This window comes from Lepisosteus platostomus, chromosome 1, assembly GCF_059453375.1.
Source record: "Lepisosteus platostomus isolate fLepPlt1 chromosome 1, fLepPlt1.hap1, whole genome shotgun sequence".
Lineage (NCBI taxonomy): Eukaryota > Metazoa > Chordata > Actinopteri > Semionotiformes > Lepisosteidae > Lepisosteus > Lepisosteus platostomus.
The window spans coordinates 79,257,098-79,269,445 of NC_142611.1; the positions used below are offsets into that span (position 1 = coordinate 79,257,098).

Here is a 12,348-nt window from a genome sequence, read left to right on the forward strand (position 1 = left end):
GTGCTTGTATTAATAATCATAATTTTCAGCATCGGCTCAAGGTGCTCTTCCATAAAACAAGACAAAGAAAAAACATCAAGGAGGGTGCACATAAATCAGTTCAGTAAATTAAAAGCAAGTGAATAAAATAGGTCTTTAAGATTTCTAGACTGACTTGTAAATCTGCCTGATGAATCATTTTAGCTTGAACATTAAAAATGATAGTTTCTCTGGAGAGGCAATTCATTTTTTATTTTGTGAATTCATATTCTGCGGTGTGGTTTAATTAACAGTACGGTTCACACATAAACAGTGTTTCTCTTTTTCCATAAGTCATTTTATTTTATAGGTTTAGGTTAGGATCTATTTCTATAAAAAGCGACAAAACACATAAGAAGCCAATTTCTTGCTGGAAAGTAAAAAAAAAACACAGAATAATTCAGCTGTGGAGCATCCTTTGGCTTTCCAGATTTATCTACTTTCTTTTTACCATTCAATGTGCAATTAATCTTTACTTGTCCCTAAAATCTAATATGGTCTAGGTGCATGGTCTTCCAGTGTTCGGAGCCTTGTTTCTGGAAACTGAAAAAAGGCCAAAGAGTGTTTTAAGTCTCAAGAGCATAAAAGCTGTGAAAGTGTGGAGGGAAGTAATAGTTCATTGCTGTAGTCAATAAACAAATCTTTCAAGTCCTTAACTGTGTAAAACCTTTAAAAAAAACTGTTTTTATCTACGTAATCTGAGATTTACTCAGGGTGCTACACAGAGCTGGAGCCTTTGCTACATACGTGGTACTGTATGTGCAGGGGGTGGACACAATACTAGAAACACCTGATGAAAAAGGACTTCGACAATACGTGAGTTTCTAAAGTAACATGAACGATGTGTGTCAGTCACAGAAAAGATCAAATTATTTAATACATCAAGGGGAACAGTGTAGAAAATCATGATGAAATACAGCATCAGGAAAGAGGAACAGTGGTTGCAAGTCCAAGCTCACTGACTGGGATTGATGGAAAAATAACAGGACAGGTGTTATCCTAAACCAGAATGCAACAGCCTCAGAAACTACCACAGCACTGAATTGGTGACCCAGTCTCAACAAAAACTGTATATCATGAGCTTCACAAAGCTAATACTTGTGGTATGGCTGTCATTCGTAAACACAATGCAAAACCTGGTGTAATGAGCACCAAACCTGGACTTGTCAGCAGTGGAAGAAAGTAATATTTTCTGATGAGTCAACTTTGACTCTTTTCCCTACATCGGAATGGGTTTATGTTTGGGGAAAGGCAAAGGAAGCCTTCAGCCCACACTGCCTGTATCTCCCTATTAAACATAGTGCTGTATTTGTCACGGTGGGAGCAGTCGTCTTGAGGGGGTCACTGGCTCAGATTATTTCTAATCTGAATACATACTAGGACTACAAAGCCAGTTTAGGCAACCAGCTGCATCCTATAGTGCAAACGTTGTTTCATTCATATTTTCCCATATTCGAAGACTATAATGCCCCAATGCACACAAGTAATCAGATTTAGATCTAAACATCACTGAACTTCATGGGACGTTTAAGAACACAGAGAGCAAAATAATTTTCCGCCTCCTTCGCCTCTCAAAGAACTGGGAGCTTCCTTGAAGAATGGTCCAATATCCTAATAGAAACAGTTCAAAACTTGTATAACAGTACCCCAAGAAGGACTGAAGCTGTGCTGAAGACAAAGGGCAACTCCTTATTAGCTAATAAATATTAATATATTGCATGGTATTTCCATGATTTTCTCCACCCCTGTTCAAAGTATTTTTCCAATTGGTCAGATTTCCAGCACGGACTTGGGTTTCACAGTGAACTGATTATAGGAGTGAAATAAAAGCCTTAACAGCAGCTAAAAGATGTTAGATGTTACATTTCACCTTGCCATTTGAAGTGTTCTTGTCAGGTTAGAAACACCACAAGAACATCTTTCTTCTACTTTGTAAAAATGCTCTTTGGACATTTGTACTGTCCAATTGATTCTGAAATACTGATCTATTGTTATACCTGGACAGAACCTGCTTACCTGTCTGTTTTAGAAAAAGGAGCTCTCCTACCATTCAGCTTCCTGTCCTCTTCTAGCATGTCCTGCTCTATTCATCACTTGTATATTCCAGTCACTGTTGAATACTTACTCTTTATTATGAGCATCTTAAAGACTATGGTGTTAATTAATACAAGTGAATTATTAGGAACACTCTTTGTTCATCTGTGTCTTCCCCCAAGCTTGCTTGCAACCTAGCCCAAGGACAGCAAGGACAATATCGCCTGAACAATAAGATGTGTCCGAAATCTCTTGGGTAAGGCAATCGAGATGGGAAGAGAACATTGCTAAACTCTGCTGAAATTATGCTTCCCCCTCAGTCACAACAGTATTTTTTTATATACTTGTATGCATTAATGGGTGGGGTTTTTCCCTCTTTCTCCATTACAAAATACAAAATCTTACTGTATAACATTTATGCTCAATGGGAAACATTGACATCTGAGTAACATGTTTTTTTAACTACTGTACAGTAGCAACAAATAATGGACACCCAGATAGTATATCATGTATTAGAGATTACATTTTAATCTATTAGAGATATGCATTTAGGGTAATTGAACTGAAAACTTGTTAACAAAAAACAAAGAGCACAGATAAAGGGTGAATGCTCCAGTTGGGAAGATATAATTAATAGAATGCCATAGGGATCTGTATTACAGCATCTAGATGGTAGTTTAGTTTGTAAATTAATCAGGTTTGCACATAAGACCGAAATGTGAGATTTAGCAAACACTGCTGATGCAGCAAAAGAAATGTAAAAGGATTCAGATGAAATTCAAAACAAGGCAAACAGCACACAATTCAGAATATTACATGCAAGTAGCAAAAACATACACTAATAAAACGTCATTTAGAATATACAGTTTTGGTCAATTTGGTACAAAAAAAACTGATGCTCTGGAATAAGTCCAGAAAAGAGCAACCAGATACATTCCCATGTTCAAATTGACAGATTGAAAGGAACTGAAGTCGTGAACAGAGAAGACTATGAGGGGACCTGATTAAAGTATTCAGACCTCTCAAATGAGTTATATGGACTGAATGGCCTTATCTGACTTGTATCTGTTCTTCTATCGTAGCCTATTCCTTGTATGGTTATGTATATTTTCCCAGTGGCAGAGGAGCGTTCCTTTATAATTTCACTCTTGATTTAGCTTAATTGATCAATGAAAACTCAAACCCAAAACTGCAAGGTTTGCCTTTTTTTGTGTTAATATGTGCTCACAGTTTGACTTTACAAACGTTTCTCTCCACAGCGATAATCTCTAAGCTGCCTAGAGCTGCAATCCAATTACTAGAAGGCCGGGGCATTTATCAGACACTGAAAAATGAAACGCAGAGAGAACAAATCTAACTCGATTTAAACAGAGCGGAAAATCCAGGGGAGGTCACACAGTATGGAGACTCAGTTTCCTAGTCTATTCTTTCAATGATCTCCACAGAACCTTTCTGTAGCTATCATTTCACCTGTGTGTCCTGCGGAATGAATCTTATATTGAGCAAAGGTCAGAGATTCATCAAAGCTTAAGTGTATGTGTTTTTAAAGCATATAGACACTTTTTTTTGATTGTGCAGTACAGTATGTGCAGTAAGATAAATATTTCATAAGAACTAAACACAATCCAGAACTACTACATGTTGGGAGCATTTGGATTTCAACACTTAGTCAATTACTTTAATTGATTACTCGTAGTCAGTAGCTGTTTGCAAAGTGTATGAATTTGACATTCCTAACATCTCCTGCTCTAGTTCCTGAGATGAAGAGGGATACACGATCAATCCTCTAGCGTCCAAATGCTGTCACAGTGCCATTGTCACCGATATCTTCCTTCTGCTTGTCATTGACAAGGTAGACTCTAATTTTTGTTAATTCTGTAGCAATGTAAATTTCATAAAGGTTCCACCTTGATTTACTGTAGCTTTATAAGCTTTATGCTTGTATGAAATGTGGGAGGACTCAATATATTCAAGGTGATGAGGAGTTTAAAAAAATCCCGAAACACTGACTGTGATTGGGAAATTGGAAAAACAATTAAGAAAGAGCAGGAAAATTCCCTTGAATTAGTTCAATATCAAAATTTAATTCCAAACTCTCATGACCTTGAAGATTTATTTTGGTTTGGCATGCACTCATCTTAAACTTAAAAAAATGTTTTAAAATGCAACTGGAAAATAATTTAGTAGTTTTGTCATTTGCTTAACCAAAGACAATCTGTTTAATCCCACTGGAAGATTTTAAAGGGATTATAATCATGTACTTAAAAGCCTCAAAGGCACCGACAAAGTTGACTCAATTAATTTTTTTCCCCAAAATCAACAGGGAAACACAAACCAGAGATCACAAATGAAAACTCATTTTCATGGGGGAAATTATTTAAAAGGTTGTGGGGCTCTGGACAAGCCACCCAGCCATATTATTGAAGCTGATAACACAATTGAAAGGAATTTCAAATTCTGTAGTGCCAGTTATAAGATGGGGAATTTGAAGTTCATGAAGTTCTGACTGAAGCCTCTGCTTTGACATTTGAACTTTTTCTCACAGTTTCCCTGAAATCCATGGAATACTGGCTTGGCCGCCCATGTCATCAGGTTCTGAATCTATGACATTTCTAGATGTAAGCACATGTGAGCATATCTGAAGAAGGAGTACTGCAGGCTAACACTGCATAAATAAGGGTTTAAAAGCAACAACAGAGCTTCGCCTCACTTGCTTCAGAGCGTGTTGAGGAATTTGAACATCAGATTTAACTTTTGAATCTTGCTATGCATTTCCCGGTACCTATAGATAATTTATATACTGGTATGTGTTAGTTGAGATTATTATGAGGATTGCATAAGCCATATGAATATAAAATCACTGTTTTCCACACTTTGCCACATTTGCACCAACATTACGTAATTATTTTCATTGCAAACATCAGTACGTGATCCTTTGAAAAACCCATTAACCCTTAAGTCCCTCAGAAGAAAAGTGTGCTTAGGAGGATAACCAGACATGAACAGAGTAGGAAATTGTTTTGACGTTTGTTGAAATCTTACAGGTGTAAGTCTATACAGTCCAGCTTTGAATGAGGCGATCCCCTTCACAGCTCCCACGAGAGGATAAAATTGTGCCATTTTACGAGAGTAGCAGGGAAGAGTAAAGTACATTTGCAGAGCAAGAAAAAGGAAATGGAGGTATTAAGTGACTGCTGGAATCATCGTTGTTGCTTTTTGGACTGAATTAGGTAGAACAAAAGCACAGGGTCTTCAAGAAGGGAGAATCGTTTTTCTTTTGCATGTCAATCTAACATGCAATTTTGTTTGAAAACTTTTGATGCAAGCATCATCCATCTCAAATCTTGTGTCAGCCTTGTTCTGCCATTCCGCACTGTTGCAATCTGCAGTTCTTTCTTATTTCCGTTTGGAATTGCGGATATTTTATTGATATGAGCCGAGTGAAAAAAACTCAGTGCATTTACTGTGCCGATGGCACCATCTCCACACTCCTGAGAGTGAGCAGACGACCGTGAGAAAATAAACACAGGAATCGGTACTTTCTTGAACATTCTACTTTGGTAATTGCATTTGAGAAAAGTTTTCTGCTTTGTGTTCGTACCATCCAGTCAACAGTCACAGAATTTCTTTTCCCATCCTTAGGTAAGTAGTGATGTATTAAAGCCAAGTAAAAAAAAGACTCCACAATAATGTAGAACCAGAAACAACAGGAATGTAAGAGAGATTATTAAAGTGACAAAGAGCAAGATAGGAAAGGAGAGAAAGTGAGCCTCTGGTTTATTGTATCTAATATGCTCCCATACACAGTACGGGCGCAGGCACACACAGAGATATAATTATATCCTCACTCTGTGCCGTCTCCCTGCATTAACATCTCCTTTATTTCACCGGCTGCGACAGAGACAAATGAGAGAGTTTTTCCAGCGAATCATTCTCATCCGTTACTGCCAGTTCCATGCAATAGATCATCTGAGTTAAGGCGGCAATAGATCACTGGGTAAAAGAGACTCCATTGCATAGCCCAGCAGAGCATGGTTACAGATCAGTGGTCGCCTAATGCACATGTGGATAAGAGTCAAATCCCGTTAGCTGCATTTCCAGGCCGATTAAGCCAGAATAAATGGCAGTCCCCATCTCACTGGCCACTGGGGTGTCTCCGTCTCTGGTTGTGGAGGTGTTTAGGGGGTGGTTTAATTTTTATCAGGACTTTTTTTTACGCTTTTAATTTCACCAGGCAAGTGAGTTGAGAACGAACTCTCGTTTACGATGCTGACCTGGGGATCTATTTAGACAGCAGGGCACTTACTGGGACGACCTGAGTGAAGCACCTCGCTCAAGAGTACAGCAAGCGGGGTTTGAGCCCACAACCCGCAGGTCTTCAGCTGCCACAGGTCTGAGCTGTGGATGAAAAGTCAGGTGAAAGTGTGAAAAAAAAACAATGTCTGAAATTAAAGTATCAGCCCGAGAGACAGTGTTGTCAGCTCCATCAATTTGAATCTATTGTCTGCTGTTTTGTTATTGTCATTCTGTTTTGAAAACCCAGTAGATTGTATTGGCTCTTTCCCCAAACACTAACATCATAGGAAATCAAGGAAAAGGACATTTTGCCCTTTCACGTTTTTAACTGCAAATTCAGCTTTGGCACCGACTACTCTTAGCTATCAGACTATCAGTGAAAAGAAACAACGGATATCTCTTAATAAGAGACACAATAGGCACTTGAAATAATCATTTGGCACTGAACGAAATATTTTTTTTTATATGAAAAGACATTTACAAGTATAGTCCGGGTCACCAATGCATCATACTGAATAATCATGTAAATGTAAAGCGATCGACTGAAGCACGTCGTGTGCTGCGGACTAACTCCTGTCACTACAAGACATGGGGTAGGGTTGGTGTACAGCATTAGTACAATCTCCATCCTGATAAAACATAAAGATAATATATTCACTGTAAGGTAAAAGAACATATTGTTAATTGGAATTTCGTCAATAATAAAACACTTCATCTGAATCCTGCAACGCGTTTATTTTATGTTTTACAAGCCACGGCCAAACAGACACCTCCAAACCATAATGGTTAGCTCAGTACAGCGGCATTAACTGTGAATAAATTAGCAATGTCACAAACAGTTGATGTTTCAATTAATTCTGTTCAGCACAGATGTTGCTTTGTGTTGTGGAAAAAAAAAACCAGAAAATTTCAAATCACGTTTCGCAGATGAGGATTGCAAGTACACAGCGCGTCCGATACAGGCTAAAATCTTGGAGTTAACTCGTGATGTTCATTGGTAAAGGAGGGGGGGAGCATACATTGCTGTCTCTTATTAACATCTTCGTGTACTTAAACAGATATTTCCACCGAAAGAAAAAAAATACAACAGGAATATGATAGAGCGATTTCAGCCAAGTGTAACGAAAACCCACTGTTTACTCGAAATGGAAGCTACTTTAAACTTACAGTATAAACCCTTCAGGTACCTGCATGTTAATTGCCACGATTGTAAAAAAAAACACCTTTCAGCTGCACAGGATTTATAGCCAAAACCTTGTGTTTCTTTCCCTTTCCCTTCCTAACCTTTTTTTTTTGTTCCTTTGCCTCGCCCACGTTGACGCATCTCCACACTCGAACCAATTAAACACGATGAATTCTCTGAAAAGAGCAGTACTATTTTTTAAATATTTAAAAACATTTATTTTAAATTTTAATTTATAATAATTGAACTGGCTAAAATCTACATTATGACTTTAACCACATACCACAATATTAGGTCACCAAAGAATAAATCAGTTGGCTCTCAAGAGAAACCAGCGTTTTAATGTTTCAAGCTAAACTGATTTAAACAACATAATCCGCTCGCCATGTCCAGTTTTCCAGCTTTTCCAGCGGTGAATGGAGAACGCCAGGGACTGAAATTGATGCGACAGCGACGTGTTTAGTGAATTTAAAGGACACAGGCGGTTAGGGACAAACGTGTTCATACTGTAGGTCTTGGTAATCCAGGAAGAACGTAGACTTTACCCTCAAACCCTCTGCACACCTACAGTATATCGCTACCAGATAATAAAAGGGATACATGCTGTGTTTCTTTTGGTACACAAGCCGGGCCGGCAATTACATAGTGCACTAAAATATCCAGTGCTGTGTTCATACTGTACAGTATGTGCTATTAATAAATTAAACAGAAAAAGATTAAAGAACGAAAGCAAATAGAACTTTGTATCGCAAATTATTAAGAGCACTGTATGTCCGGGTCTCTCTGCTGCTCTGAGCATACAGAGCGTTGCTAAATAACCTCGAAATGGCAAAACTATTATTGTTGGTAAAACAGCTTTTTAGCATTTTTCACCTCCATTGAAAAAATGATACTTTATTATTAAAATATAGGTCTGTTCCGAAATATTGTTAGTTATAAGCTCTGTATTCATTTTGACACACTGCATCTGAATTAAACTGAAAGAGTTACTGTATGTGCTACACCATACACATATATATATATATTTTTGGTACTGTAATTCCAAAGTGGTGTTGTAAAGGCAACATCCCTTCTTATACTTAAAAAAGGGAATGAGCAAAAAAGCAAAACTTCTGCTTCTACATATTCTGATCACTGTGATTTGCATATTTTATGACGACCTCTTTTCATGGCACTTTTATTGATCCTGAATTCTTAACTTGGAGCCTTGAGTATATACAGTACCTGTCTTCAGTAAGTGCAGGGATACCTGCAAATAATGCAAGTAAATGTGAGGGGATTTAAAAACAATATCAACAGGACATTAGTGTCCTTCTCAGAACTCCCAGTGGTTCTACACTTACAGTATTATTCATCTTAGCATTTTGCTGGCCATTTTCCATTAGCTCCTGACATCAGAAATGCTCACTCATTGCTCATCTGATAAGGGTTATAGAAATCCTTTCATCCAGCAGTAATCTCAACTGTCCTGAAAACTGTCTCTTGTCTCTTGACTATTCCAAACGTTCTTGTTCCCACCTCTTTCCATTTTGTGTCACCTGCACATTTCTTATGCTTTCAATACCAAAGTCAAGATCACTGATATGAATTAGATAGATTAGATAGATAAGATGGAGCAGTGTAGCTGATATAGGTCATGAAAATACAGAACTAAGACTGAAGTTCATCTATTTGGAAATAAAATCTTACCTAGAGCAAACAAGGTTTCAGAAAAGGTAGACATTGCTTCACTAAGCTGTTTTACACATGCAGTATCAGTAATGAATATACTGTAAACATGGATCTTTTTTCAAGTTTGGATGATGAACACTAATAAGTAGACTACTATAGGGTCCTGTAACAGAAAACTTGGGTTCTCATCTGGTTTCAGAAGCTAGTTTACTCTTTGGACAATGTTAGCCATGCAGCTCCAAGGAGATTGTACAAATCATTTATTTACCTGTAATCAGGACTTAACTCCACTACTAGAGAGTCCTTCTTAGGGGACCAGTTGTTTTCATAGGGTGTATTACATAAGAACAAAAGAATGATTGCAAACAAGAGAAGACCTCTTGGCTTATGTTCTTCATTTGGTAGCTTAGTAACTAAATTAATCTAAAAGTTCATCCAGTTTCGCAAAACACAGCAACTTAGTGCGGCTCTGAGCTTGTTCCAGATGTTCCAGAACAGTTTCCTATTTTTCATCCTAAATACATTTATTCTCCAGTTGTGATCCTGTGTCTTTGTTTCTCTTATAATTAAATATGCAATAATCCTTGGGCATATACTGTCTATATCCCTTGGTATCTTATATAATTGACACAAGTCTCCTCTCAATCTCCTTTAACTGAAGATAATGAGCTCCCTTAACCTTTATATATATATGAGAATTCCCCAAGACTAAGAATCAATTGTGTTGCTTGTTCTTCATTGACACTCTCTGTGTACTACATGTCCATTTGAACTATTATGTCCTTTTGGTGGTATGGTGACATAACTGAACACAAAATGAACTTTTACTAATGCATCGTAAAACTTGAGTATAGCTTCCACCAATTAAAATGTCATACTTTTTGCTATACACCCAAGCATTCTATATCTTTTTAATGGTTTCACATCATTGTCTGAATGAGGATATACGAATCTACATAAACACCCAGATCCCTCTGATAATAACTTCCTGCAGCTATGAATCAGCCATGTGATATGTATTTTGTTTGTTCCTGCCACTGCTATGGAGCAGTTTTCGTTTAACAATGTTAAATCACATTTCGTCAAGTGTCTCAGTCTTTTTGCAATTTCCTTGCTGCTGTGTCTGTTCTTGCCACTTACTCCATTTTTGTATGATCTGCAAATGTATCTAGTTTGCTAAATAACCAGTTCCAAATTGTTGATAAGCATTTTGGTTTCTTTTCTGCATTTCATTTAGTTGTTTTTTCACTAGACATTCAACAAGTTAAAGCACCTCATGACCAGTGCCTACTAAAGAGGTGATTGAGTGCTTATATGACAGTCAAAGTCACTCAAGTGTATCGCAATCGGTGGTGAATGATCAATTAGTCAAAATGATGCAAAAAATGAATCAATATTCAAAATCCAATATGTTATTTGTATTCTCGAGATATCACCAATACATCCATAAAGAGTACCATAAGTTTCGTTTGGTGTTGGGTATATGATTTTGTTCGGTTTTATTACAAATATTTAATTTGATTAAATTGGTAAGTACTGTAAAAAATAAATCATTAGCTGCTAAAATCACAGGTTGTAGCATTCTCTATATCCCAGTTGTAAAACTACTTTATTTTGTTGCTGTTGCTGCTGTTGTTGTTTTGGTCTTTGGCCTCTATGAATTCATTTTTGTCTGAATTGTCACCACAGTTCAGTACACCTGGGGTATCTGCAAAAGCTGGCTCTTGCACATAAAAAACACAAAGTTGTTTGCAAGTAATTCACACTACATAATAACCAACCTACAAAACATAATTCTATAACCTCAGATATGTGGTTAGGATAAAAAACTGTATGACGAATTTATGTATTTAGAAAAGGTTGAAGTGTCTATTTTAGTTTTTTTTCCCCTTGGACTGTACAATTTTATTGTCCTGTTTCTAGGTCATATCTAGCTTTTGTGCCACTTCCTTTGTGGACACTAGCTAAACAAGCTAATAAATAACTAAGAGAATCAAAGCAGAGGATACAAAGAAGTGAGAAATCGACATGCAAAGCCCTGGGGTCTGAGCAGCTGATGACAATATCTGCAGGAACTCTTTCAGATTACAAGGGTTAAAGTTCACCCCGGGAGCAAACAGGAAAGGGTTAGGGCTTTCAGGGGTGATGAAAAAACATATTTCTTTGGTAATTTCAGTGGTGTTGGTTTAGCACAGTGTTTAAAAATAAAGTCTTTCTCACAGTAACTAGTGACACATGTAGCATGTGTTTAGCAGTTTTACCTCACAGTTTTATCCCTTTTCCATGTTTTTCCTTGCTAACATGTCATTTGATTTTTTTTCTGATTTAATCTCCTTTCTGTCTTGTGAAATTTTAGACTAACCAGAAGAGGTTTATAATGTACTGTATAACACAAATAAAAAATTGTAGTTGTACTGCTTTCTGCAGTTAGGTTGCCTCAGATCTGTAAATAAGATGACGATGGAATACTCACGTGTGAGTCTTTGCTGGTTAGCTTCGTACTACTAGTATTACAACTGCATGAACCTTCATTAGACAAAGAGTGACAAGACAACATTTGTTAGGGCCAGCTTCCAGGTCACAGCTTTCAGATTTGGCTTACTAAACACTGACTAGAACACATCAAAACCAGGATAAAAAACCACTGGTGATTCATGAGCATTGTCAGCAGTGCGGTCAAACCCTTTATTGCGTATTCGGGATAGTGAGTAACCGGTTTGGATGAAGAGAATGACAACCCGTTGGTAACCGGTGGCTGAACTCTCGCGATCCCCCATTTGCACCGAGCACTGAGCAGAGGAGCTGCCTCAAAGAGCAAATACCACGGGGATACGAAGACGACACTCGCAAAAACCTTTATTTTTACATTGTTTTCGTAGGTAGGCGGCAGTGGGGTTTGACGTACAGTAGTGCCGAACTGTCGTTTTTTCAACTCTACCGCAAGATCAAATGTACTGTAACACGGTGTACATAATCTGGCCACACCTGCATCACAACCCAAACTCTGGAGCTGCCCTACCGCCGCTTTATTCATATCTGTGAGGCACCCTTCTTAAGAATTAGGAATTCAGATTGATTACATAAAACAGCTTAGAAAAATGCTTACAAAAATAATATTTTATGAGAATGTGTATATACTGCACATT

General features: G+C 37.5%; 1 long non-coding RNA gene across 1 annotated transcript in view; it reads right to left on the minus strand.

The window, feature by feature from the left end:
- Window positions 1-11,792, minus strand: part of LOC148678999 (uncharacterized) — a 54,866-nt gene extending 43,074 nt beyond the window's left edge. Inside the window, exons 1-2 of the long non-coding RNA XR_015926511.1 lie at window positions 11,676-11,792; window positions 6,359-6,450 (exon numbers count right to left, since the gene is read on the minus strand). This is a non-coding gene — a long non-coding RNA (uncharacterized LOC148678999). The remainder of the gene's footprint in view (window positions 1-6,358; window positions 6,451-11,675) is intronic.
- Window positions 11,793-12,348: the final 556 nt, after the last annotated feature.